The sequence below is a fragment of the Dryobates pubescens genome, chromosome 15 (assembly GCF_014839835.1).
Source record: "Dryobates pubescens isolate bDryPub1 chromosome 15, bDryPub1.pri, whole genome shotgun sequence".
Classification (NCBI taxonomy): domain Eukaryota; kingdom Metazoa; phylum Chordata; class Aves; order Piciformes; family Picidae; genus Dryobates; species Dryobates pubescens.
In genome coordinates this window covers 5048095-5075758 of record NC_071626.1, presented here as the reverse complement: position 1 = coordinate 5075758, position 27664 = coordinate 5048095, and the positions used below count along the sequence as shown (strand labels likewise).

Sequence of the window (27664 nt, the reverse complement as noted above, 5' to 3'; positions counted from 1 at the left end):
CTACACATCAGGATACCACAGTTCAATTCTTCCATAAGTGGTGCTCCATTTAGTCCTTTGTGAAGTGATACATACTCCAACACGCACTTGCCCTCCTTGTAAATCTGTAAAGCACGCCCCAGCACACCAACTTCCTCTGTGTTTGAAGACTGGCATGTTGATTTCATTGTAGAAGACTCACGTTCCAGCACAGAAGCACTGCCAGAGTGCTGGAACAGCACTTGGAGAAACAAAGTGTTTGGTAAAAGACAGGTGACTTGGAGATTAAAAGCTTTGTTAATGCATATACTTGCAGTAATTGGTGGCAGGATTGTATTGAACTGTAGTCGCTAACATCACAAAGCACATCAGAATCAGTGTAGAGAACCTCAGCAGACCCGGTTATTTTAATGGTAACACAAAGAGCTAGTGCTGTAAACTCCCTACAGCAAGGCACAGGGTCCAGGTGAGCGATGGCAGCTCAACCTCACTGACCTGCACTTCCCTGTTTCCCAGAAGTTTTCAACATTCAGTTTTTCCAATGCTTTCTACCTCTACAGATTCAAAACCCTAGACACAGATGTTTCACTGCTGCTATCCCATCTGAAATCCGGGGACACTGGCTGGAACAGCTTTAAACTTAACTGTGCCCACATTACAAATCCCCGAACCTTGAATCAATTTCTTAACCTTCTCCTGCCGTTGACTCACTAAAAACTAAACCAGATTAAGACAAACTGCAAATTAACCCTCCAATCAATTGGAACTGATTTTACATGTAAACACCAAGCATTCTTCTATCAACAGCTACTACATTTTGACCTACAACTAACCATAACTTTCTAAAAGCTAACTCAGCAGAAAGCCTGCATTATCCACAATTAAGCTGGTGCTGTTCCAGTATATAATACAGTCCCTCTGGTTTTTGAGGCTTTGCTTCTTAATCTAGTAGAAGAAAAAAATCAATCTACAAGGAATCTTTAAACTAGCATAGTGCCCAAAAGTCTTACAAATTCTTAGAGGTACTTGCAATGGAAGACACTGTGTTCACAAAACTTGAAACCAATTAACTTATCTAAAAGCAGCAATGTTAACGGTAGGTTATGTCTCCACATCCTTCAAGGTTTCAGGACTAGTATAGCAGCATATCCTCATTTTCCCTTCCTGAAGGTAAAAAAAGAAGCAGCTTTTTTCACCTTAAGAGAATTGGCTCCTCCAGTGAAAGGGAACACATCACTGAACTAGTAAATTAAAGTGACACAGCCTGATAATGCCTTATAGAAAAGATGGTACACAGCAGGTAAATAGATGTTGGTTCATCAGCTAGTGAACTCTGCTAGTATAAATAATGCCAGACATTGATTGATACTAGTATCTATCAATGTGTATTGATTATATTGACTACTAAATTCAGCACTGGTTAGGCCACACCTTGAGTACTGTGTCCAGTTCTGGGCCCCTCAGTTTAGGAAAGATGTTGAGTGGCTGGAAGGTGTCCAGAGAAGGGCAAGAAAGCTGGGGAGGGGTTTGGAGCACAGTCCTATGAGGAGAGGCTGAGGGAGCTGGGGTTGCTTAGCCTAGAGAAGAAGGGGGTGAGGGGAGACCTTATTGCTGTCCACAACTACCTGAAGGGAGATTGTAGCCAGGTGGGGGCTGGTCTCTTCTCCCAGGCAATCAGCACCAGAACAAGAGGACACAGTGTCAAGCTACACCAGGGGAGGTTTAGGCTGGATGTTAAGAAGAAGTTCCTCATAGAAAGCGAGATTGGCCATTGGAATGTGCTGCCCAGGGAGGTGGTGGAATCACCATCCCTAGAGATGTTTAGGAAGAGACTGGGTGGGGTGCTTGGTGCCATGGTTTAGTTGATTAGGTAGTGTTGGATGATAGGTTGGACTCAATCTCAAAGGTCTCTTCCAACCTGGTTAGTTCTATTCTAAAGAAAATATGATACTGTAAGCATCAACAATCACTAAGTAGAAGACTTACATTATAAAGCTTGTTTGATCAACTTGATCAATATCACCTTCTTGTTGTTTTAAGAGACATGACCCACAGACCAATTCAAAACTTTACAAATCCATAATGTGCTGCCCAAGTCACCAAACCAGTTCATGTTGTTCTCCTCCCTCTCCTGTGACACAGCTCAGCTCTCTGCCTGTCTCCTAGGCAGCCCTCTCACCATCTCCCACTTTCCATTGATCTCCCTGGTGCCATTCAGCCTATTCACACTTTCCTAGGATGTCTTCATCTGAAAGAGGAGAAACCCAGCATTTGTTCCAGGATTCCAGCTACTGGAGTTTTTATCAGTCTATTTCTTTCTTTCACTGAAGAAGAGAGGCAAGAACATGCCCTTCTGTAATGAAAACTTCTTGTGCTAGCTTCTATTAGATTGCATGCTTAATAATAATGGCCAGTACTCCCAGAACAAATTATAAAGAACAGCTCAGCTCTGAAGAGCTCCATGCCTTCCAAGAGAGGACCCAGAAACCCTCACACACAGAGGAGAGAAAAAGCAAACAACTAAACAAAAATAAAACACACCACTCCAGGCTGCAAGACTATTTCAGTGTAACCCAGTTTGCAACATCCTGCTGGCAGCTAACACCTTCTGGATAATTTACCAGAAGGGCTTATTTTTGACCTGCTGGCTCCAGCTGCATTAATTCCCATACACCTAATCTAACAACAGGTCTCATCTGAAAGGATGCCTGAAGAAGAGCCGCACCATGACTGAGGTGTAACCCAGCACAGAGCACCCTCAGTGCCATGTGCTCAAAGAAGCATATGCAATTATTTTCCTTTAAAACTTGCATTAAAGGACAGCTCAGCTTTTACATTAAACCCCTCTCATTTGCATTTCCATGGTGCAGCATGAACAAGACTGCTGCAGCATCTTTACAAATCCTCGCCTGCCTGTCCAGCTGTACTCAGCAATTACAACAGTTGTACCATCCAGTGCAAAAAAACCCTTGCAGTTCTCTATTAATTCCTGGACATTTATAGTATCCAAATGAAGCAGGGGGGAGGGGTGTGGTGTGGAGAAATATTCATTTGAACCTCCTGCAAAGAAGTCTCTGAGATTTTTATTATCAACTATTAGACAAAATTTCCCCTACAGCAAAGGGATTTACAGCTTTTTTTTGCCACTGACAAAGCTGCTACAGAAATTATCTTCTACAGAAAGCATATTTAAGACAAATGCCAGTGGAGCTAAAGCATGCCACACATGAAGCTCTGTTTTGGGGTTTTATTATGGGTGTTTTTTTAAGTAAAAACTCCAGGATCTCTAACTGTTCAAAATGTAGCACTACCTTTTGCTCTTAGTGTCCAATACTTAACACAAAGGCTTCTGAAGTTATCTTGAGAACAACACTATAGGTTAGAGCTGCTGAGAACAAAGGGGAAGAAGTACAGCAAAGGGGGATAAAAGCTGATCACACCAGGGATATAAATACTTATTAATAGCACCATGTATTATAAAGACATACACATACTCCTTTAGTCCATAAGAATTCCCAAAATGACTTGGACAAAACTAGGCATAAAAATTCTGGCTGACCACAGGCTGTGGCTTCTTCTCTCTACCTGCTAAGGATGTCAGGAATCTTCCAAATTCCTTAACTCTTATATATTGCCAAGTTGTTACAGCAATATTAAGTGATAGCAAACCACAAGACTCTATCAGCCACATATTATCAGCACCACCTAAAAGCCTCACAACACACAGGGCAAGCAGTGCATTTTCTGTTTATGCATAAGCCAGAGGGATCAAGCACTCCACCTGCCTTGCCTCTAGCTGAGAGCTCCCTTGAACACTGTTCTGAATCCCACAAACTGCTTGCTTGAGATGCTCCTCTTGAGCAGAAAAGAGTAGTGAATGCACCAGGTAGTCCTTTTTCTGTGTTACCAAGACATGAATAAAACTAAGAATTATTCACTCTGCAGCTTCATAACACAGCTGAACACGTTTCAGATCTAGGCACTTAGACATCCAGCCAGTATTAGCAACAGCACTCAGTTCCTTTCAGTAACATCTTTGAAATGAGGGAAGCTTAAAAGGAAGACACTAAAAATGTGTTCTCTCAGACCTTCAAGTATTTCCCCCAATCTCTTAATTTGTTTAAAACAACTTTCAGAAAATGGATGATAAACTACTTAATGTTGATATGTTTTCTCCCCACCTTCTCAATTAAGGTGCATTTATTCTAGGCTTCCACTCCTGCAGTTCAACATTTTCAATACAGAACAAAGGTATAACTTAGCCTCTAAGTGTTAGAGAGTGACAGATCTATTATGTGCTTTTCGAGTCATTTTAAACAGCAAACATGAATAATGGCCCAATTTTTGTTTTCTTAGCAACAGCAGTATTAGGACTCCCATGTTTTTCCATAATCCATGAAAGAATAGAGACTTTTAAGTTGGGTTGGAGGGAGAGAAGCATAAAAGCAAGACTAAGAAACAGGCACAGAGAAAAGCCTTATACAGCTCCTCTATAGATTCTGGATGAGCAGTGATTCCAGCTTGAGTGCTGCTTCTAATCAAGTAACAACACAAAGCATTGAGCTCAGAAGAGTAAAAACCCTTTGTTAAAGTTCATGCATCTCTCAGTGCCCACAGCTCTTGTCTTGATGCCAGAGATTAGAGGGCTGGCATGAAGTACACTGTATGACATATGGATTAACAAATGAACAGCCCCACACAGGACTAGACTGAGCATGCCTGCTTAAACTTTTTCATCACTTCCCTGGTCAGAAACTGAGACACTTATGTCCATGCTTCCCCTTGGGTTCTAGGAGCAGCTTGTCCTTTGAGTCTAACCTTAACTTCTGAAAACAAAGTGTTCGGTAGGAGACTCGATAGGTTGCTTGGTTGCATGGTTTAGTTGATTAGGTGGGTTGGGTGATAGGTTGGACGTCATGATCTTGAAGGTCTCTTCCAACCTGGTTTATTCTATTCAAACAAACCCAAAACCCCACACTAATTCCTGCTCTGCATTTCCCTCTGGAATTAGGTGGATGTTTCACAAAGACCTCGAATCATCTTCTGATTCTCCAGGCTGTAGTTTTATTACTGCCAATTCAAAAGTGTCCTACTGGACGCCATGAAGCGAAGCAGCCTTCCTAGGACTTATTTAAATAAGAACTGTGATAATCAGAACAGACTGAATAGTACAGCTTCAGTATCAGCAGGAAGCTTTCTATAGTCCTCAGAAGCAAGAAATAAAAGGAAAAGCAGCCCAACTTGTGTTAAAAAAAATAAATATATATCTAGAGTCAGAAAGTGATAAAGAGAACTCTCTCCTTCAGAGCTGAAATTGTTCCCCTGAAAAACCAGCAGGAACCACAGCTCACCCTTCTCAAGGTAGAAGTTTCCACACTGAGGTTGGGTCTATGAACAGGAACCTCAGCAGGTAGCTTCTAACTAGACCTCTTGCCTGAAACTCAATTCTTCTTACTCTGTTGTCATCCTAAGAATTGATTTTGTAAACATGGAAATACAAGGAGGAACAAGATGAGTCAACCATGGGAGCTCCACATGATTCTCTGGTATCACAGGCATAAGTCATCATACATGTTAGTGACCTGAAAAAGGAAGTGGACAAAATTTACCAGACCAATGAATTCACCACTTCAGACCAGCACAGAAATCTGAAGGATCTCATGGGGCTGAAGAATGGTAAAATAGTATGAAACACATTGTTGCTAAATACCAAATGAAGCAATTACACGTGGTTGTGAACTGGAGCAGGGTAGATTTAGCTCAGACATTAGGAGGAAGTTCTTTACTATGAGAGTGGTGAAATACTGGAACAAGCTGCCCAGGGATGTGGTTGAGGCCCCATCCCTAGAAGCACTCAAGATCAGATTCACTGTGGCTCTGGGCAGCTTGATATAGTTGGAGGTGACCTTGCTGACTGCAGGAGGGTTGGACAAGAAGACTTTTGAGGGTCCCCAGTACAATCTGTGAATAAACCCAGTTAAGCAGTCTCCAGAAGGGTGTCCCTTTACCAGCCAGCAACAAACTTGACCACATCGAACTCCCACTAGGTGGAGAAATACACATAACCAGGAGTTAGAATCCCTGCATTTTCACTTTGCCTGGATAAGGTTTCTGGGCAGAAAACTAGTTAATTCTGTGTTTGTTCAGATTAAGAGCTCAAACCCACTTCTGGCAATAATTTAGGGCCAGACTTCACAGCAATGCTACACTCACAATCAAGTAAAGCACAGCCAAGTTACAAGAGCCTGTATCTCAGTGATCCCTCTGGTTAACTGCCAGAGGAATCCTTGTCCTGATTGTATGCTGCTCTCATAGTTATGCAATAGGGGAAGAAAACTGCCATGGATTAAAATAGACTACCCAAATCTTTATGATCAAGGCATGGGGAACATTCCATGGTGGACCAAAAAGCAATGAAGACTTAATACTCCTATTGCAACAGTAAGGATGGCAGAAGCACAGAGTACATCCTCCCACCAGCATCAGTAGGCAAAAAAAAAAATCATCCCATGCAGCTCAAGCAGTTTCAGAGAGGACCATATCTCCTCAGCACATGAATGAATCACAGAGAAGTCTATCACAATGAAGAAGTCTTAAATTCTTCAGTTTTCCTGGTGACAATCAAGCATAAAATAATGACAACCAGAAATGACAGACAACCTAGAAAGACATTCACATGGCCAGCACACAAAAATTTGATCATCTTTACACATCTGGTCACATTACAGGAATTGGACAAAAGCCTGAATCAGCTCCTTGGAAAGAAAACCCACCAATCACCACCACAACTCCAAGAACTAATGCAATGCATTCCAGCCACTCAGTTTAGGAACGATGTTGAGTGGCTGGAACGTGTCCAGAGAAGGGCAACAAAGCTGGGGAGGGCTTTGGAGCACAAGCCCTATGAGGAGAGGCTGAGGGAGCTGGGGTTGCTTAGCCTGTAGAGGAGGAGGCTTAGGGGAGGCTTTATTGCTGTCTACAACTACCTGAAGGGAGGTTGTAGACAGGTGGGGTTTGGTCTCTTCTCCCAGGCAGCCAGCATCAGAACAAGAGGGCACAGTCTCAAGATGTGCCAGGGGAGGTTTAGGCTGGATTTTAGGAAGAAGTTCATCACAGAAAGATTGGCCATTGCTGCCCAGGGAGGTGGTGGAGTCACCATCACTGGAGGTGTTTAGGAAGAGGCTTGATGGGGTGCTTGGTGCCATGGTTTAGTTGATTAGGTGGTGTTGGATGATAGGTTGGACTCAATCTCAAAGGTTTCTTCCAACCTGGTTAAATCTATTCTATTCACAAGATAATCCTGCAGAGAAGAAGCAGAGAATTTCTCCCACAGGAGAAGTCTGAATACAAGACTTTTGTTTTAACACTGAAGAGACTGCAATTAGTCCCATTAGCTAAATGGCACCTTGCATCAAGGTGAGGTCTTCTCCTTGCCTTACCACAATGCATCTCTACAGTGAAACAGCAGCGTTAAGCCTTGCAAGTCAAGCGCATCACCCTGAGTCGTAGGCTGTAGGCTGTTTGCAGAATCAGTCACTTCTAAACAAGGTCTGTGGTGCCCAACTATTGCATTAGACATAAAGGGGATATCATACATTATCTCTAAAGAATCTGTGTTGCAGAAAGGGAACTCAGAAGGCTGGTGCTAACAACCAAGCTGAGATTACTGTAGTAACACTCCACCCCTACAGGGAAACACCATGGGCTTTCCCTGAGAGAGGGCTACACAAGATTAAGAGCAAAGGAGGAAAAACATTTGCTTTTAAGGAGAAAGTATTCTCTCTGGTTATTGGATGACTTGGCTGTTACTGATACAATTCATGTTTGAAACTACAACAGAAAATCTCATAGCAGTGTCTGGTGCCATGGCCCCTACATCCAGAGTCTGCTTTCAAAATAGACCAGCAAGTATTTTTCATTCCTGCTAAATCTGTACCCCATTTCTTAATTGTATCAGACATGTAAACAGCCTTAGGAAGCTGAATGCTTAGATCTCAGTGAAGTCTGAATGCACTTGTAAAGTATTTCTTCCCTTTCTACAAAAAAAAAAAAGTATCAGATGCTTTATTCCAAATCAGCACCAAAGAGCAATCTGAACAAGCAGTATATTCCCAACAAGCTTCACAGTAGAAGCAGCCATATAATCTATCACACACATATGAACAGTAATTCCTGAATTCAGGCAAGACAGAACCAAGAAGCAGCTGCACCCTTCCTCTTCCTTGTTCTTTCAGCAGGCCAGGCCAAGTCTATCAGCACCTCAGGACAGAGCTGCCCAGCATGTCCAGACTCACATACAAGACCCCCAAGAACAACATCCAGCAAGCATCAGAACATTCTTTTCCCTTGCTATAATCATATTTGAGATGTGTTGTTACTGACTCGAGCCCTTCGGTGCTCAGTGCTCAATCATTTGTGACTCCCCTCTTGACAACATCATTCCCTTTTCATTAGGTAATGCCACTTAGTAAGCTTTTTAATATTTGAATCTTGGACATTGCTGCATTACTTACACATGGCCCCCAAAAAAAATTGATTCTCAAAAACCAACTGACACTACTAGCTTAGAGAACAGTTTGCAAACCCAGCTTTAGAAGGGAAAATGGCTAGCATGCACGGGTATGAAACAGTCATATGCCTCACCAACCAAAGCACTGAAACATTAATATGCAAATAAACCTAAATAAGCTCAGTAATGGCATTCAAGAAGGAAAAAAAATTAGTCTGCTGCTACAGTGCTCAGAATTCCTAGGGTCTTGGCATCAGAATGCTGAGTAACAGTGAATCAGAGCAAAACACAAACGTGGCCTTTCTGCATTTAGGCTCACTGTGTGTATTAATCACAGGACAGACAGCACTAGGTGGTTATCTGACATATTTGCTTTATGAGAATAGTTAAGCACAAAATTTAGGTTGAGGAGAAAAAGTCTTCCAAAAAAAACCCCAAAAAACCCCAGTCTTAAGAGCACAGAAACTTCATTGGAAATGTGGGTGCAGCAAGAAGAAAATAAAACAGTGGGTCATATGAAAGTTCTTCCCAGAGAGAGTTGTTAGCCATTGGAATGGGCTGCCCAGGGAGGTGGTGGAGTCACCACCCCTACAAGTGTTCAAGAGGGGACTGGATGTGGCACTTGGTGCCATGGTCTAGTAGTCATGAGGTGTTGGGTGACAGGTTGGACTTGATGATCTTTGAGGTCTTTTCCAACCTTGTTGATTCTATGATTCCATTGCACTGCCACTTTTGTTGGGGGCTAGCATGTGGTTGCAAACCTGTAATAGAAACTTTACAGTGTGGTTTAGTCTTCATTATGCTGAATGGCAATTAAGTGGTTTAAGGAGCAAGCAGAAAACCCTTATTAGCATTTGAGAGGAGCTGCTCTGCTGTCTAATAGAAATGTCCACTTTCAAAATAATGCTAATTCAACACACTGAAGACTTACTCCCTAGGTTTTTAAAAGGCATTTCTCAATATTTATCTCAGACAGGAAAACTACAGGGAAAAAAAAAACAACCTCTCCTGGAGACTTGGAGAGGGATATCCTTATTATTCAGGGACATGGCACCTGGATTATCTGCTTCCTGACAAATGCTGCACCCACCTCACAGGGAACAGGCTACAAATTCCAATCTTCATAAATACCCACTCGTACAAGGGCCAGATGCACACAGCAATGAGGGTGTAAAGCAATCTGTACAGACCACAGCACCACATACAGCCAACATCTTTGCTCCTCTGACTCAAATAGCAGGGTTTGTCTGCTTGCTAAGGACCAGACTTTGTAAGGAGTTAGATAATGGTTGGACTCCATGACCTCAGAGGTCTTTTCCAACTGAACAATTTGATGGTTCTAAGGGACATTTGTCTTTGAAAAGCAGGTTAGTGTTTTCTCCTTAGCCACTGTAATAGCAAAGGCTTGTGATTACTATTGAGCATAGACACAGGTAAGCCAGATGCTATTGAGAGGTTTAGTTGATAACTTTCTACACAGAAAGGCAGGAGTGGTTCACATTGTCCATAAAGCACTACTAACACAGCAAGAGTTAGCTAATAACAGATAGCCAGGGGGGATAAGCAGCACCTGTGGTTTTGTGCAAATGGACAAAACAGAGAAACCACATCTCCACAACATAATCCCCAGATTCACACTAGAGAATTAGGCAGGTAAAGGCCCAGATCTCACACAAAGAGCAAACCTTTGGAAAGGGATTAATTACTCCTGCTACTGCTCAATGTTAGCAACTCAATTCCCAGACCCTTTGGAAGGAAATGCTCATTGGGCGGGGTAGGTAATGCAGAGAAGAAATCCAAAATGTCAGAGACTATTAGAAAAGCAACATCCTCTCCCAGGAGGGAGAAAGCTTGGCAACGTCAGTGGCAGGAACATGCTTCCCACTGCCCCGTTCCTTAGGCTTCCAGATTACAGCAGCTGCCTTCTCTGCAAGGCAAGAGCTCCAAAGTGACCACACAGAACTCACATTCTTTCTTCCCTGCAAGGAGTCCCAAGGTAAAGTACTACTTCCCAGAAATCATCTTTCAATGAAAACACCAGTGTAGTAGCTCAGCTTTCAAATGAAAATAGTTTCAATGAATGTCTGAAAACTGTTCTAAATGCTTCTAAAGGGACATTTATAGCCACAGGGTTTAATTCCTTGATACACTGCTAAGCATAAGACTTCAGAAGGCTGGAACATACAATATTCTCTCCAGATTAAGATCACAGACAGCACATAAAAACCAGCAGAAGCTATCACCATGCAGAATTAAGAGTTTTGGCATGAAGTCTCAAGTCAGTTTGTCACACCTGGACGCAGAGGTGTCAACACCAAAGACAAAGAATGTGCTTTTCTTAAACAGCAGGGTACAGATCAAGGATGGCCACAAGAGAAGATGTGAACAAGCATGGAAGGAAAGAGAACCTGTCTTCTTTCAAGCACTGTACACCTCAGCTGAGTCCTGAGGCTGTCAAAGATGAAGGAGTCACAGCCTTGTGCTTCATACACGCTCCTGCATTCCTCCTGCTCCAAAGCAGCCACAAGGTTTATGGCCTGAGATAGTATCTTGGTTTATACCAGCTCATTATACCTGTTGTTGTAATGAAAGATACAATCTCTGCATCAAACATGATACTTCTGCATCCTCCACTTTGCACAGGGGGACAGGGTGACAAAATCTGACACTTCTTAAGTTCAGTAATTATCAATTGATATAAATTGGAAAATAAGCTCTGAAATACATTCAGTGCCCAATTCCAAGTTCTGATTTCTAGCAGAAAAATCAGTTACTTGTCAAATTTTAAAGTTGTTCTTAGGGAGTGCCTAAGAACTCAAGTGAGTAGTCATTTATCTTGCCATTCTTGGTGAACAGCAAGAGAAGAAACATGGCCATTTTAAAAATGACTTGATTAAGATCAGCTTTGGCACAGCAAGGAAACCAAGAGTTACACTTGGGATGAGGAAGGGGTAGAAGAAATCTTTAAGATACTCTTAGAATAAAACACATCATAAGTTATCCACTATACTAAAATCTTTCCAGACAAGGCAGAAGGAGAAAAATGGATCCTTCAGCAGACTGAGCAGTAAAATAAGCATCTTACATGTTTTAAAGGCAGAAAAAAAAAATAGATCTCTAAACTACCTACTACACACTCACTGCAGTGTCCATAACAGGCAGCATTATGGTTGCTGAAGATCCCAACTTCTGCTTTTTATTTAAACATGTTTACCAACCTTGCCTTTTGTCTTTTCATAGAATCATTAGAATCATAGAATCAACCAGGTTGGGAAAGACCTCAGAGATCATCAAGTCCAACCTAGTACCTAATACCTAACACCTCCTGACAACTAAACCATGGCTCCAACTGCCACATCCAAGCCTTTCTTGAACACCTCCAGGGACAGTGACTCCACTACCTCCCTGGGCAGTACATTCCAGTGGCCAATTACTCTTTTCTCTCAGTTCAACACAAATTTGGGGTATAGGTGGCAAAGCTCATTACATAAGGGTGTGTAAATCATGTCAAATATTTTAGCAGTCATGTACAGCTAGAATTTGTTACCAGAACCCAATCTGCACAAAGAAAAATAAATATGTATTAACTGAGAAACTTAAAAAGCCTTAGGAGGTTACTGCTCTCCACAGAACATGCAGGGTCTGCCTCTCAGCTGTTTTCAACCTGTAAGAGGCATTTTGGCTTTCAGAATGGCTCTCCTGTACCAATCATCTCTAAAAGAACTATCATGCAGAATTGCTTATGGGGGATAAGTAGCTTTGCCACTCTAGCCTTCAAAACTGTTACTTGAGATAAACACTAGGCTTGCATTTTTAGATGGAGCAATGCAATATTATTTACATTTTATTTTCAATGCATCTAGCAACAGTCAAAGTACCAGATGCAATTCACTGATAAATTATATAACAGGCAAACTGCAACAATCCAGAACAACAGAAATAGTACTGCTATGCTCCACAGTTCCAAGGGAAAGGAAATAAAGACAATAAAATCAGCCATTTAGGTGATGAGTCTGTCCTCCATCATCTCTGCTCTTACAAAAAGAGAACGCCAAAATTGTGTTGTCTGCAGAGCACAACTTCTCCAGCAGTCACTGAATATTTCAGAGCTCTGACTCCTTAGCTGCTTCCTAGATCTGGTTCACAGTTAGTGGTGACCACTTAGAACTGTAAACTTGAGTCCAGGCCTCCAGTACCCACAGTATCCCAGTTTGCCCATACCATACTAAGTTACCAGTTGTGGGGAGCAGCCAAAAAATGGTCAGTCTAAAGGATGAACTACCCTCACATTCCTCCAGACCAGAATTAAGGTGCACTTCTATGATTATTTATATCACTCCTGCTAAGCTTGTTTGAGTGACAGAGAGCTGCAGAGTATTACTGGGGACACACACAAACCCCCTTCTTTACAGCACTCTACAATAGTACTGGATAGTTTACAAATGCCTACATTGCTTGATCGATCCCTAATGAGTTTTAATTCACAAGTGCCATTAAACCATCATGAGTCTTTGGTATTTAAGAGTCAGGGGAGTGAGAATTATTGCCTGGTGTTTTGGTTTTAAAAGGAAATACAAGTACTAAGGTAGTGAAAAATTGTGTGTCCTTCAGCTTTCATCTAACAGCAACATACCAAAGGGTTACTTTATAAAGCACTCTTCTAGCTACTCAGAATTCCAAGCCTGAGAAAAAGTACCTGCAAAATCTGGAATAACTAAAGGACATGGTATCCATAGGTACAGGGCAGAGGTGAAGAAAGTAAATTCTGGGTGCTAGGACCAGATTTTTTTCATCGCCTTCATTCACCAGGTGACACTGCAGAAGCTAGGAACCACCACAACAATGTTCAACATCTCATTTTATCTTTCATTCAGGACATACTCCTGCTGACCACTAAGCAGCTACCCAATGTTCTTAGTTTGGATAGAAAATTGAGACCAAGTTCTGCCATAAAACAAATTAACATACTTGCAGTTAGAAACTCCAGAAATTATTCTGGATTATCTACTGTAGTATCGTGCTTTGTAGCCAACAGAAGCAAAGCCTGTTCCACCTGCTTTTCAGAGACAGCTACAGGAAAGAGGATTTAACCACATACAGCACTGCCACTGTCCCTTCTGCACAGAAGTATGTAGCCCAAAGAACAAATGAGAAGAAAAACCATACAGAAGGGAGAGAAAGCAAAAAACTCACCACACACACAACCTACCCCAGCTCCATTGCTGAACCACTTTGGCTGCAATGCAACCTGAGAGCGACTGCTGCTGGGGAAGGGCAAGGTCTGCACCTGCAGTACCATGGACAGTGTATGGAAAAGCTCACTCCCTTCTCAGGATTTCATTGCTGAATTCTCAAGCAACCAGCATACAATTTAAGAAACCAAACTTCCTTTAAGAGTGGGAGAGATTCAGCAGTCATCTATATTATACCCATAAGCTTCAGCATTTTCATCAAGACCGACCTTAAAGTTTAAAAACCTCCTTTGATTCCCATCAAAGCCACACTAAAACTTTGCCTATGGGTCCATCATTGGTATTTAGTTTCAAACTCTAAGATGGACAACTTTACATTCATGAAGCTGAGAATTTCTATGGGGGTTTGCTACAGATTTATAGCATAACTGCATTTGGAAAGGATCTCTAGGGTTAGCTAGTCAGCATCCTGCCCAAAGCAAGGTCAGCAAGATCAGAGTCACAGAAAAGTAGGGGTTGGAAGAGATCAAGTCCAACCCCTGCCAAGACAGGTTCACCTAAAAGGTCACACAGGAATACATCCAGGAGGGTTTTGAATATCTCCAGAGATGGAGACTCCACCATCTCTCTGGGAGCCTGTTCCAGTGCTCCAGCACCCTTAAAAGAAGTTTCTCCTCATGTTTAGATGGAACTTCATATGTTCAAGTTTGTGCCTGCCTTCCCTTGCCCTGTCACTGGGCACCATTGAAAACAAAGACTGGTCCCATCCTCCTGACACCCATCCTTTAAGCATTTATGAAATTCCCCCTCAAGTCTTGTCTTTTCCAGACTAAAATGACTCAGTTCTGTGTCTTTCCTCCTAAGAAAGATCAGTGTAGATCACCTGGGGCATTATCCAGTTGGGCAATGGAACATCCATGGATGGATGATGCACAACCTCTTCCACCTGCTCCAATGATTCTTCCATGGTCAAACATGTTCTTAAATGTAATACACGCCTCTGTCTCATCTGCCTTCCACACACTGCCACAAAATGCCTGGCTTGGTACTCTGAGTAGCCTGCACACAGGTACCAGGTTACTATGAGCTCCCCCTGCTTCACAAACCCTTCTTTTCTGCATGCCAAAGTCTCATTTCCCAAACTACTGATAGAATTTCAGTCAACCTTTACCTCTCATCTACATCTGCTTAAAGTCTTCTATTAAAAGTAAATTTTTGCATCAAAGTAATGTTTGATCTTCATCCCTGCAGCTCCCCAGACACAACTGCAGGAGCTAAGGCCTCATACTGAAACCTGTTGTGGTACAAGCTGAAATGAGTTGTACAGTGTGCTTCTAGGCAATATGCTGCCTTCCTAGGACATAGCTCACAATTCTGAGGAGAGTGTCTCTCCTGTTCAGCCTGTAGCTCTGTTTCTAAATTAGAATTAGTTATGGAAGAACTTATAAAAAAACCCCACAACCAAAAAACACACAGTTGAATGACAGTTCTGCTGAGCAGAGCAGAAGTTCTACAGGCATATGTATGTGCATACATATATATATATACACACACACTTGGATACATAAGAAGTAAAGATCTCTGGAACTGAAGAGCAGGAAAAAACCCACAACCTCTTTAAAGTATGCAGATCAGAAATATATCAAGAGGAAGAGTAAGAGCACATAGCCAGGGCTGTCTAAACCACTGGGGGGAAAAAATATAGAAGAAAGACTTTAACAAAGAAGCTAAAAGCACTCAAATGCCTTAAGAAACTATCTGGTAAGGTACAGCATCCTACTGACAATTAAAAGCAAAAATACCTCTATCAGCTTCTCCAATCCTCCACCCAGTCCTACAACATTGCTTATCAGGCTCATGGCAAGACACTTCAGGACAGTATCAGCTCTTCAGACACAGACACTGGCTCTTTGGTGTAGCAAATGACATTAGGAATTGTTAACTACTGGGAAATCCAATGTATAGCTAGCCAGTCAATGAATCCCGGAGAGAAGGATAAAAGATGTACCCAAAGATTTATGTCAGACTTCCTAGAGGTAATTAAGATGTGTACCAGCCCTTTTTTTCCTCTAAAGGGGCTACAGATACTAGAAGTGGCAGTGATGCTTCCTTAACAGGTAAAAGGGATCCTCTCTACAGATCTCTGTAGCTCTCTTGAAAACTCACACCCTTTCTTTCACTCCTAGCTGCAGGGAAGTAAAGGTATCAGAGAAAGGTCTGTACTCCTTGTTCAGCCTCTCCTGGTTTTTTGGAAAATTCACAGAAATAAATGAAATCCTTGCACATACTTCAAAATTCTTCAGAATCTTTGGGAAGCTACCAAGAATCACACAGCAGGAGGAGGTAACCCTCTTTGACCTCATCATATAACCTGGGAAACAGCATCATCACTGCTCCCAGATTCACTCTCAGCCATTCACACTCAATACCTCTGCAACCACAAGAGACTGAAAGAAGCAAACTTGACTTCTGCAAAAGTGACAATACTTGCCTCTCACCACAGACAGGCAGCCAAGTCACTTTAAGCCACAAATGAACACTTCATTTGGAGACAGAGTATTAGTTGAATAACTATGGTCTCCTGTATAGGAAGGACATAGCCCTGCTCAAGCAAGTCCAGAGGACCACCACAAAGATATTCAGAGCAGAGGAACACCTCTCCTATAAAGACAGGCTGGGAGAGCTGGGAGCCTAGAAAAGGCTCCAGGAAGACCTTAAGGCAGCCTTCCAGTACTTAAAGAAAGCCTACAGAAAAAGTTGAGAGAGACTCTTCAGCGTGTAGTGATAGGACAAGGACTAACATTACTAAACTGAAAGAGGGTAGATTTAGATGTTAGGAATAAATTCTTTACTGAGGGAGTGGCGAGAGACTGGAACAGGTTGTCCAGAGATGATGTAGGTGCCCCCTCCCTGGAAGTGTATATGGCCAGGGGCTTTGACCTGTCACATCTAGTGGAAACTGTCCCTGCCCAAGCAAAGGTCTTGGAACCAGATCTTCAAGGTCCCTTGCTCCACAAATCATTCGATAGCTCTATGAGCTTGCCTATACTTTCCCTTTTCAGCCCAAGGCAACATAGTGATGCATCAGAAATTAACTGCATTTAGGCAGTGCTCAAGGCAGAAATACAAAATACTAGAAACTGAGGCCTTGATCCTACATTGAAGTAGTAAACTTTACCCAATGGAATAGATTTATCAACTACCATCCAACTACAGAACGTGCTTGAACCAGAGAACCAAGACAATTGCAATATTGAACTGCAAAGCTTCACTAAAATAATTCCCTAACATAAGAACTGCTGTCACAAGAACAGGCCTAGTGTGCAAATCAACATGCTACAGTGGAACTGCAAAGGTACAGCACTAGTGTTAACATCTACAAGCCCTTTTCTACTTCACAGGCACACAACTCCTGCACTGAGATACTCCAATTCAGAATTGTTCAGGAGTAGACAAGCAACTCAAGCATTAGCCCCTGTGACCAGTAACTGCAAAGCCTGATGGAAAACATACAAGTGAAGTATTTCAGCATTCTTGATGTATATCTGGAAGGTAAAGTTGATGGCTAATATAGCACACATCCTGTGTCTAAACTTGTGGCACCATCATTAAGCAGGTGGAAATTAGCCCTTGGTTTATGCTGAAAATGGCAAAGGGTAAAGCTTCTCTAAAATCTGGAATGCTGTACCACAGTTCAAGAAAATAAAGCATCTCTTTATGCAATTTAGAAATACTGTGTGTTTTATCCACCTGTTACCTAATCAAATGTACTATCAAACAAATCCAATGATCCACTGGTTCTACTGGCTGAAGAAGCATCTTGACTCTGAGCTCAGCTGAAGTACAGAAAACTACGATTAGGACATGCAAGAGAAGGATACTATTTCAAAAGCATTCACTGACATCAGAGTCAGAAGAGAGCACAAATGTCTACCATGGTCACAGTCACACTCAGTCACACTTTTGGATTGTTGGTGGCTTCTAAACAGAACACTTACTTCACTTCACTTAGTATTCTACCTGGGGGTGAGGAAAAAAAGCCCACAAAACCACCACTACTCCACAAACATAGAACTGGAAGACAACCACCCCCCTAAAACTCTCCCCCATGCTCATTTTTTTCCCCTGGGCTGTACTTAAATCTTACATACCTTGAAGACACTGCTGGCACAAGAACTAATAATGTTAGGAATTTCAGGGTAAACTTTACTTCAGAAGTGGCTGCTTCATGCCTAGCCTTTCTACTACGTTAGCATACACTGTAGTTTTCTATCTACTACGCCTTTCAGAAGGTGGAAGATTACAATTCTTTCAGTATTCTTTAGCCAGTAAGATTGCCATCATAACAAGATCTAAAAGCCTGAGTATTTTAGGCAACAGCTCTCAGAAATCGATTCTGCTTCATTTTGTCAGACAGAAATAAGGATAAGCAGCTCTAAAAGCTATGCAAATGAAACTAAAGGTGGAAACTGCAACCCCAAGTCTGTCCCAAGGGTAAAAGTCACACTACAAGGAACTAAATTCTACTGCTTTGGGGAAGAAATTAAGGATGACCTTAAAATTCTTCACAAGCTGCTATTTGTAAAACCTAGACAGAGCAGGTTAAAGACTCCAGATCAGAATCTTGCATCACTGCCTTCAATAAAGGTTGCATCCCCCAGCAGAATAAAAACTAGGAAGCTTTAAGGCTTCACAAATTAGCGACAGCAAGGTGCAAGCACTTAAACACACTCGAGACTTAAGGCTGGTCAAAAGGAGTTGCAGCACTACTGCAGACATCAATTCTGTGTTTGCAAAAACTTGAGTTTTATTTCAAAAAAGCAAAGCAGAGTTCAAACATTTAACCTAAGAGGAAGTAATCTTTCCTTCACTCACTCTTTACCCCCCTTAGAGATCCATAAAGACAGTAGTTGTGTGCAGTCACAGTATCACAAAGGTTGGAAGAGACCTCAAAGATCAAGTCCAACCTGCCACCACAGGCCATGGCACCAAGTGCCACATCCAGTCCCCTCTTGAACAGCTCCAGGGATGGCGACTCCACCACCTCCCTGGGCAGCACATTCCAATGACGAACGACTCTCTCCGTGAAGAACTTCCTCCTCACCTCCAGCCTAAACCTCCCCTGGCACTGCTTGAGACTGTGTCCTCTTGTTCTGGTGCTGGTTGCTAGAGAGAAGAGACCAACCCCTTCCTGGCTACAACCACCTTTCAGGTAGTTGTAGAGAGCAATGAGCCTCCTCTTCTCCAGGTTAAACAATCCCAGCTCCCTCAGCCTCTCCTCACAGGGCTGTGCTCAAGGCCTCTCCCCAGCCTCCTTGCCCTTCTCTGGACACGTTCAAGTGTCTCGATGCCCTTCTTAAACTGAGGGGCCCAGAACTGGGCACAGTACTCAAGGTGTGGCCCAACCAATGCAAAGTCCAGGAGCAGAATGACTTCCCTGCTCCTGCTGGCCACACTATTCCTAATGCAGGCCAGAATACTCACTCACATCACAAACCCAAATTCCCACGTATCTGGTACACAAGCTACAATTTTCTGCTTCCACTCCTCAGAGAAATCTGTATTTGCTACTGAAGAGCAAAGTTGAAGAAGATCAGGACCTGCATTGGGGCAAGCATCTTTTTCTCAGTGGGGGAGGAAATGTGTAACTGCTTGAATATAATCTACATGCTGTTGCAAAATTCTAGAGCCAGTCACATATGAAGCAACTGTCTTAAAATCAAGGAAAAAAGGAAAAGGTTTCCTGGGGAAAAAGGTTTTCAGGTCATTTTCCAAAAAGGTTGTGCAGTAGGAGAAAATTATTTTAGTATTCTAAAAAGCAGCAATCTAGTAAAATGCTCTAAAAAAATCAGCATCAGCTTCCACAAACTCAAGTAAGAGGTGTAGTACTGGTTTCAGATAAATTCCTTCTACTGCTGCCTCAGCGATATGGAGCTGCATTAACTCAGGCAGGTGAAGTTAAGGACTCATTTGATATGTACAGAGCACTGAATTAAATCCCAAACAAATCATATGTCACACTACGACAAATTTATGCTACTGAAAGCACAGAAGTTCAAGCTGGCTGCAAATGCAGCTGTCCAGCATATCCTTTAAATATTCAGACTCTTTTAAATACCACCACAGTAAATTCTAAGTTTTCACTGATCAAGAGCAGTTGAATGCATTTCCTATGGAGAAGCCTAACCCTGTCAGGTGCAAACTAACCAGAACCTATATGAAACTCAAATCATTGCCTTAAGAGGATGAAGAACTGGCTATTTGACCTAAGTCTCTCTAAAGAGCAGAACAAAACAAAGACAATATTAAAGAGGTTTCAGAAACATTTATACTGATGTCAGCTCTGTGAGAGTGAATGCTTTCTAATGTCAGAGTGTTACAGAATGGTAAGGGTGGGAAGGGATCTCTGAAGATCATCAAGTCCAACCTCCCTGCCAGAGCAGGATCCTCTAAAGCAGATCATACAGGACCACATCCAGACAGACTTTGAAAGTCTCCAGAGACAAATTCTACCACTTCTTTGGGGAGCCTGTTCTAGTGCTCTGCTACCCTCAAAGAAGTTCCTTCTCCTGTTTAGATGGAACTTCCTATGTTCATGTCCATTACCTCTTGTCCTGACACTGGGGACCACTGACAAGAGTCTTGCCCCATCTTCTTTACACCCAGCCCTCACATATTCCTAAGCATTAACAAGATGCCCCCTCAGCCTCCTATTCTCCAGACTAAACAGAGCCAGCTCTCAGCCCTTCCTCATGAGCCATGTTCCAGACTCCTAATCATCTCAGTGGCCCTGTGCTGGACTCACTGCAGCAGTTTTGTCCTTCTTGAGCTGGGGTGTCCAGAACTGGACACAAACTTGGCTTTATATTTAGTTAATATCCAGTGAGTGACACTTGGTTCATCTCCTATCTTGTACTTATGTTAGGTAGGATCTTTCTTGAGCCCATTTTAAGTCTCTCAAAAGTGGCACTGCCAAAAGATGCTGCCTTGCACCTCTATGGAAGTTACCTTCACCACTGCTTCAGATTTGACAGACTAAATACAACAGGAACAGCTCATTTATTAAGCATGGATGACTACAGCATTGCAAGTGCCAAAAGAAAACCTCTCTCACCTCATCCTACCAATTATGTGTCTTTGAAAACAAATTTTGCTTCACCTCTACTCAATAGTTTAATATATATATATAAAGACACTTGGTAACTGTTATTAACTATCAGTGAGGACACAATCAGCATTTCACTTGTGTCTGTTTCAAGAGTCTTCACTTCAGTTATACTCTATGTAACTGAGACCAAAAAATTTAAGCCATGCCACTGCAGGTTTTCTTAAAGATCATTGCATGGTGTTTTTTCTGTCATCAAACTGGAAACCAGTTAGTTATTTCCTAGAAGAAGATACTGTTGTCTACAGAACCAACTCTAAGCAGTTTCTGCCTGAGGTATGGGGTTTTCTTAACACTGTCAGAGTCATATGGTCGCAGAACACAGCTGGTTCTTACCAAGTTTCACTGTGCTATGTATTTAAATAGTAGTAACCAGAGTAATAGTTCTCATACAAGGGATGACACAGTCCCACCCCCAGGAATCATGAACCTCAAGGTCAAATCAGTGAGACCATGAGCAAAAGAATTAAGAAATTTATCCTTCTAAAAGAACTCAATTAGAGCAGGAAGACACAGGTGAAAACATGAGAATGGCCCCACTCTGAAGCATACTTACAGTTACAACTACTATTCAAGACAAAAAGGAAAGTGTAATCCACCCAGATGCACTACCCATGTGCAGAAGATAGAGTTGATATTTCCTTAAATTCCCCAGCTGTTCTAGCACATTTTGAACACACACACACACACACCCCCCAACAGTTATGTAAAAGAAAACCAGTGATTATCCTCTAGTCTCAGACTTACCACCTGATGTCCTAGAACCAGTTTGCCACTAACTGTGAAACCACAACATTAATATGTTAAATATATGCTTCACTAAATGAAAGGATTAGCAAGGCAGCTTTCAAAGACAGGAAGAAGCTGGAGTTTCTCAAACATGGTTCCTCAGCTGTAACTTCCTTGACCTTCAACCTAGGATGAAGTTTTGTAAAAGGAAAGCTTACCTTCTTAGAGAAAGGGATTCAACCTGCTAAACAACCAACACAAACTCAAGTAGGCTACTTCAGAGAAGCAGCAGTTATATGATAAATGGCAGAAAGATTAAGCCACTAAACAAATTGGATTACTGGGCCTCACATTCAGACCAGTGCTTTTAACAGAACTCCAGCAATTTAGAGGCTCCTACAGTTAACACAGATTGAAGGAAATGCATTCAAGTGCACTCTCAGGCAAGCTGACCTATAAACACTAGTTTTGACCTAGCAAGTTTTGGCCTTTCATTTTATGCTAGTTTAGAAGCTCTCAGAGGACACTTTTTATGAATGAGATACTGAAGACTCATTCCAGATTTCATTCAATAGAAGAGGAAGAAGTCACATGCAGTGAAGCAGCAGCTATTCAAAGAAAGGGAATAGCTTCTATTTTTGCAACGTCCAACAGCCCAAGGTACAGATCACAGACAAGCTTTGGGTCTCTAACTGACAGGCACAGCTAGAGCTACATACACCTATCTTCATTCATTTTATTTGGAGAGAAGATGAAGAAAAAAAGAGATAGCTGAACACTTTCCCCATACATCCATTACTGCTGAGTACTTCTTTCCCCATCTCAGTTTTGCGAGCAACAGCTACCACATGCTCACCTATCTGGGACATGACCTTCATTAAAACTTCTACCACTAAATCCCTCAAGTGGGCAGTTCAAAAGCACATATAAATACAAGTGAGGTAGTTCCTCCCCTTCCTGCACTCAAATTCTGTTATTTTTCTTTAAGATGGCAAGTTATTGTAACAAGTAATAAGAGACTGGTTTAGAAGTAACAAACTTACTCCAAGTACAGTATTTCACACTCTGTCTCTTAGCCCATGGATCCTGCAATTAAAAATACACACCACTCAAACAGTATTCACATTAAATCTACACCAGTGATAGAAACTATAAACCAAAACACAAAAGGTTGCCTGCTTTCAAGTAAGTCTCATCTGTTGGCTTCAGTGCTCCTGAAACAAATCGCCCAGCTGCCCACTTTCACACTGCATTAAGCTGGGAAACTGGTAGCAAGTCTTTCCATGCAGGGCACTTTGTCCTACAAGGAGAGAGATTGCTACCCTTCTAGATACTGCTCTCCTGTATCAAATCTTACATAGGAAAAAAAACCACCAGCATTTAACAACATCCACACCAGGAAAAGTAAAAGCCTCCTCTGTTAAGCAGGGGAAAGATTAGAGTTCAGTAGTCCAAAATGTAAGATTAGTTTGCAATCCACCACAAACAAGGCCTAAAAAAGTGCTGAAAGGACAACTGGGGATGAAGCAGTACTTGAAAACCACAGGATGCTCTCACTCCTGTTAAGTCCTTTGGTCATTCTTACAAGTTGCTGTGATTCTGCTGAGAATTTGAGGAATTCACTACAGGTTGTTCCAAGTCAAGAAAGGGGAGTGCACTGTCATTTTGACAGTTTCTTCCCCCATCCACTTAATCTCTTTAAAAAAAATGCAACCAAAACCCAACCAAACCCCACCACCTCAACTTCCCAGTGCTCATCATTAATAATTGCAATCAAACAGAAGATATTGCAATGTCACCTTCCAGCAATCAAGGATTGCTAAACTGCAATGAGTTAAACACCTAAAGCCCTGGTGTGGACAGCCCAAAGATCAGCACTACAAGAGGGGACCCTCCATCCCACAATGAAGACATGTAGGAGCAAACTTACTTTGTATCAGGCATAGCAGTCAATTGGAGCCCACTTCGTATTAGGCATCTATTCTTCTCAAAATAACAGCAAGATAGAAGAAACTAATGCTAGGAACACAGTGTGTTACAAGGCCATGCACACATAGAAGAAGTTTTCCCTTCTTCCCTCACAACAAAACAGAACTTGATCAAAAGCAGAGAGCACTGCTCAGGGAACAAGCCTCAGCTAGGAGCTAAGCTTCCCTTCCAGCAAGTTCAGTAGTATGCTTGCTTGATCTCTACATCCACCTTTATTGTTACAAACTCAGTGACTAAGAGATAAAAATTCCCCTTATGCTGACCCAAATCCACCTTTCCCCAGTTTGAAAACCAGCAACTGATGAATTATGTAATAAAAATACAGAAATGATTAATCATCATGAAAATAAAATGAACACATTCTGCTCCAGGACAAAACCATAACTTTCAGGGAAGGCAGAAAAGCACAAGAAGTGTCATCCTCTTGGCCTCTGCTTTCCAGGTGGTTTTGGATGCAGGCACCCTCAAATTGTCTTACACACAGGCTTTATGAATGCATTATTTTGTACATGTGTTTAGAAAACACCTGTAAGCTCCACTTAAATTATAGACTCCTACAAGAAATACCTTGGAGTTGTCATATTCCCAGAACAGCCAAGCAGAGGAAAGAAAACAACAAACCACCACAGGACAAAACCTACTTGATCTTAGCACTGTGTGCAAATCACTAGTTTGAACACTAATTCTTTCCTTTAAGCTGGTGCAGCCAGTCTAGTAACAGGTAGCCAGAAGTCAAGAATATGCATTCTAAATGTTCACTAAGTTAGCAGAATCTTCCACAGAATCATGAGGGTTCCCTTTGGAAGCTCACACAAGAAAAACACCACCTGACCAAATCAAACATATCACAGACCAACAAACCCTAGTCTGATGAAAACATGCAGAGATGCATACAGGCTTTTACTTCCACAGGTTTGACTCATTTTTCCTGCTAAGGACTTACACTGCCCTCCCAATTTGCTTACAAGGAGAACCGGGTGGTCTGAGAAGCATCTCTAGCCATTCCAAACCATTTTCTGTTCTACTTTGTTTTCCAAGTCTGATGTTCACAGCTGTTAAAATGTTAACCAATCTCATGCAGGAAATAAATTCCTAGACTATTCTCCAAGAAGCAGAAAACAGAGGCCCAGACAGATGAGGCTCTGCTTATTCACAGAGCTGTGATTTCTCACGCTGTTTCCACCCAATAAAACAGGATGAAGCAGGTAGAAAGATACACGCCAGAAAGCAAAAGAAGGCACCAGCATCTTTAAGGAGCTGAAACATTTGAGACATTACAGCAAGGTAAATTATGCACTCTTTCACACCTGCACTTACTCAAGGTCTCAGCAATACTACACAACTGCAAGTGGGACAAAAGGTGGTTTGTACCATCAAAGACAGCATTCACCATGCGAAAATGTAAGATTCCTTGGATCCTAGGGGAGTTGATGAGCAAGTAACTGCCTTCAAACATGCAGTAAGGCCTACAGAGCAGCTTCATCTTACCAGAACAGGGAAATTTAGTTATCCAAGGTGTAAGATGCAATCTATGATCAGCCAATTAGCAGTCACCTGTGCTTACAAAACACTATTTGAAATAACCTCATTTATGTCAAGGAGGTAGGCAGAATTTTGAGTAACAGTAGCCAGGGTTAAGCCTTCAGGGCCCACAGTTAAGACCTTGGTCAGGGCAATTTCAAAACATTTCACTCCAATATCCTAACTTTCCTGAACAACAGCCATGAAGGACAACATGGATCTGTTTACAATGAATATTTTTGATTACATAAAAAGCCACATACTTGTGTATATTCTCTCACCAACTTCTTTGACACAAGCCTTTTATTTAGTAGGCACCCTACAGCTGTTCCTAAACATTCTGAAGGTACCAAGAAATTAACAGAACGCTATTTCTGACAGACACTCACCACCTTTTCTCCATAAAAATAACAACTGCTAGGTTCATCTAAGAGTCATCATTTTAAAAGCTAACAAAGAGGCACCTGAAGAAACACAAAAGTTAAAAGCAGAGATCATTTTATCACTGGATCCCTCCTTTCCAAAACAATCCTTTCTCCTAGAATGAACTTTGTTTGCAATTCAGCCAAGTTCAACTGCCAAGCATTTGTGAACACTCGCATGCGTTCATCTTCTTTATGAAATGGAAAGCCTACCACAGAATCCCAAAGCTCTCAAGGTACAACAGAGCTGAATCCCAGGCTATGTGTTACTTCACCAGATTATTAGAGGAGTGCTAGGAAACTAGGAGTATCTTTGAGTATTTGTAGGCCATCTGAAACTAGTTCACCCTCTCAAGCCAAACAGATATTTTATTCTCTGCTCTTTGTAAGTCCGCATAGTTTCATCTTTTTTTCCATAAAGCAGGGGAAGAAAGAAGCTAGAGGGAATTCCATTCTTCTACATCTACATCTTTTGGTATGAGTTTCTCTTCCATTAGTGCCAGTCATCAGGTTTACAAGAATACGAAGTCAGAAGCACAGGGATGCTCAAATCAAGACAGTTTCAAACTAAAACAAAATACAGACAGTTAAAACACAGCAAGTTTGAAATCTCTACAGGTTCAGCAAACATGCAGTTGGCCAACATTAACTTCTAAAACTTTTGGGCAGGAGTAAGCTAACATCTGCAGGCCTCGAGTTTCCACAGCTTTAACTAGCTGGTAGGTTTTGCTTACATTAACATATGCTCTAGAGAGAGATGCTTCTCCTCTGAACTACATGCTTGATATTACCATACTGAAACAAATATAGAAGCCATGGACAATTAAATCCTTTCAGGGGCGGTAACAAAACATTTTCAGATAATTATCTGGCATATTTTCCCCTCCCCTTCTACTGTACAGATGAAGGCATCGACAGCTCACTTTCAGACTGGCAGGTAGAGCAGTAAGACCGTCGCTAGAAGCAGGATGGGAACCCATATGCAGCCTTGTCATTCACTTCTGCTAACGCACAAAATGGAAATAGCTGCTAGTATTTTGCAAGCAGGAGACAGAAAGTTAGGTACCGATTATTCTACCGACAAACAGATCTCGGGAGGTTACACGGACTGTCCGAAATAACACGAAAAATAAAGGGCTGCCATTTACCATCTGTTTGCCTCTCTCTTCTCACGGGGGAAAAAAAAAAAGTGCAGATCACAAGAACAAATGGAGCCTGGCTCCAGGGAGGAGGAAGAAGAGGAGAGAGGAAATTTCCACGCAAATCCTAAGTGAATCACGTCGCGATCCCCGCGCCCGGTCGCGCCGGCCTCCCCCGGCGGAGACGAGCGGCTCTCGGGGCAGTGTCCCCCCGTGCACCGGCCGGTGGCCCGACCCGGCCCAACGGCTTCCCCTTAGCGCCGGGGCGGCAAGAAGGAAATCAATACAGCCTCCCCCGGGCGGAGGCACGGAGAGAGCCCCCTTTCCCGGCGCCCTCCAGGGAGGAGTCGCCCGCTCGCCCCCTCGCCTTCCCCACATGGCCGAGTGCCCTCAGCACACGGCGGAGGCCCGGCGCGTCTCCCCCGCCGTCGGGGCTGGCACCGGGAGGTGGGATGAGGCCTGCGCCGTCCCGGCGAAGCCTCGGCGCTCTAGTAGTCAGAGCGGCCCGGCTCCCCCCGCCTCCTCCTCGCCTCTCCTTCCATCCCTCCTTCCTACCCCGGCCCGGCCTTCAGCTCGCACTCACCCGCCTTCCTCCTCCCTGCCCGGCCCGCGGTGCGTGTGCGCGGCTCTCCCTCACGCTGCCCGGCGCGGCGGTGGCTGCCGGGCCGGCGGGGGCGGGCGAGTGGGTGGGTGGGTGGGTGAGCGTGCGGGGAAGGAGGCGAGGGGAGAAGGAGGAGAAGGGTGGGGAGGGAAGGAGAAGAGGCGGCGAGAAAAGAGAGAGGCGGAGGGGAGAAAACCGCAGCGACGCTCCTGGGGCGGGACCTGCGGCGGTGGCCGGCCGGGCGCTTGGGCGGCTGCTCCGACGACCTTTACGAGAGAGACGGGTAATCTCCGAGCTCGGGGCGCTCCGCTGCCAGCCCGGCCACCATCTTACATTAGGGAGACTTGCCCTGGACGCCGCCTCTCCTGCGCTTGCGCCGCCGTCAGTGGGCGGGGAGGAGCGGCGGGAGGGGAAGACG

The 27664-nt window shown here is 42.9% G+C and overlaps 1 protein-coding gene across 3 annotated transcripts in view; it reads right to left on the bottom strand.

Annotated features, from left to right (window-relative positions):
- CNOT4 (CCR4-NOT transcription complex subunit 4) overlaps positions 1–27326 on the bottom strand; it is a 79124-nt gene extending 51798 nt beyond the window's left edge. For 2 of the 3 annotated variants that reach the window (XM_054167962.1, XM_054167964.1), the window contains exon 1: positions 27229–27326. The gene's annotated coding sequence lies outside the window, so the exon portion shown is untranslated. Of the gene's footprint in view, positions 1–26429; positions 26450–27228 lie in introns of those variants that run through there. The other variant, XM_054167963.1, reaches the window with a different exon arrangement.
- Positions 27327–27664: the final 338 nt, after the last annotated feature.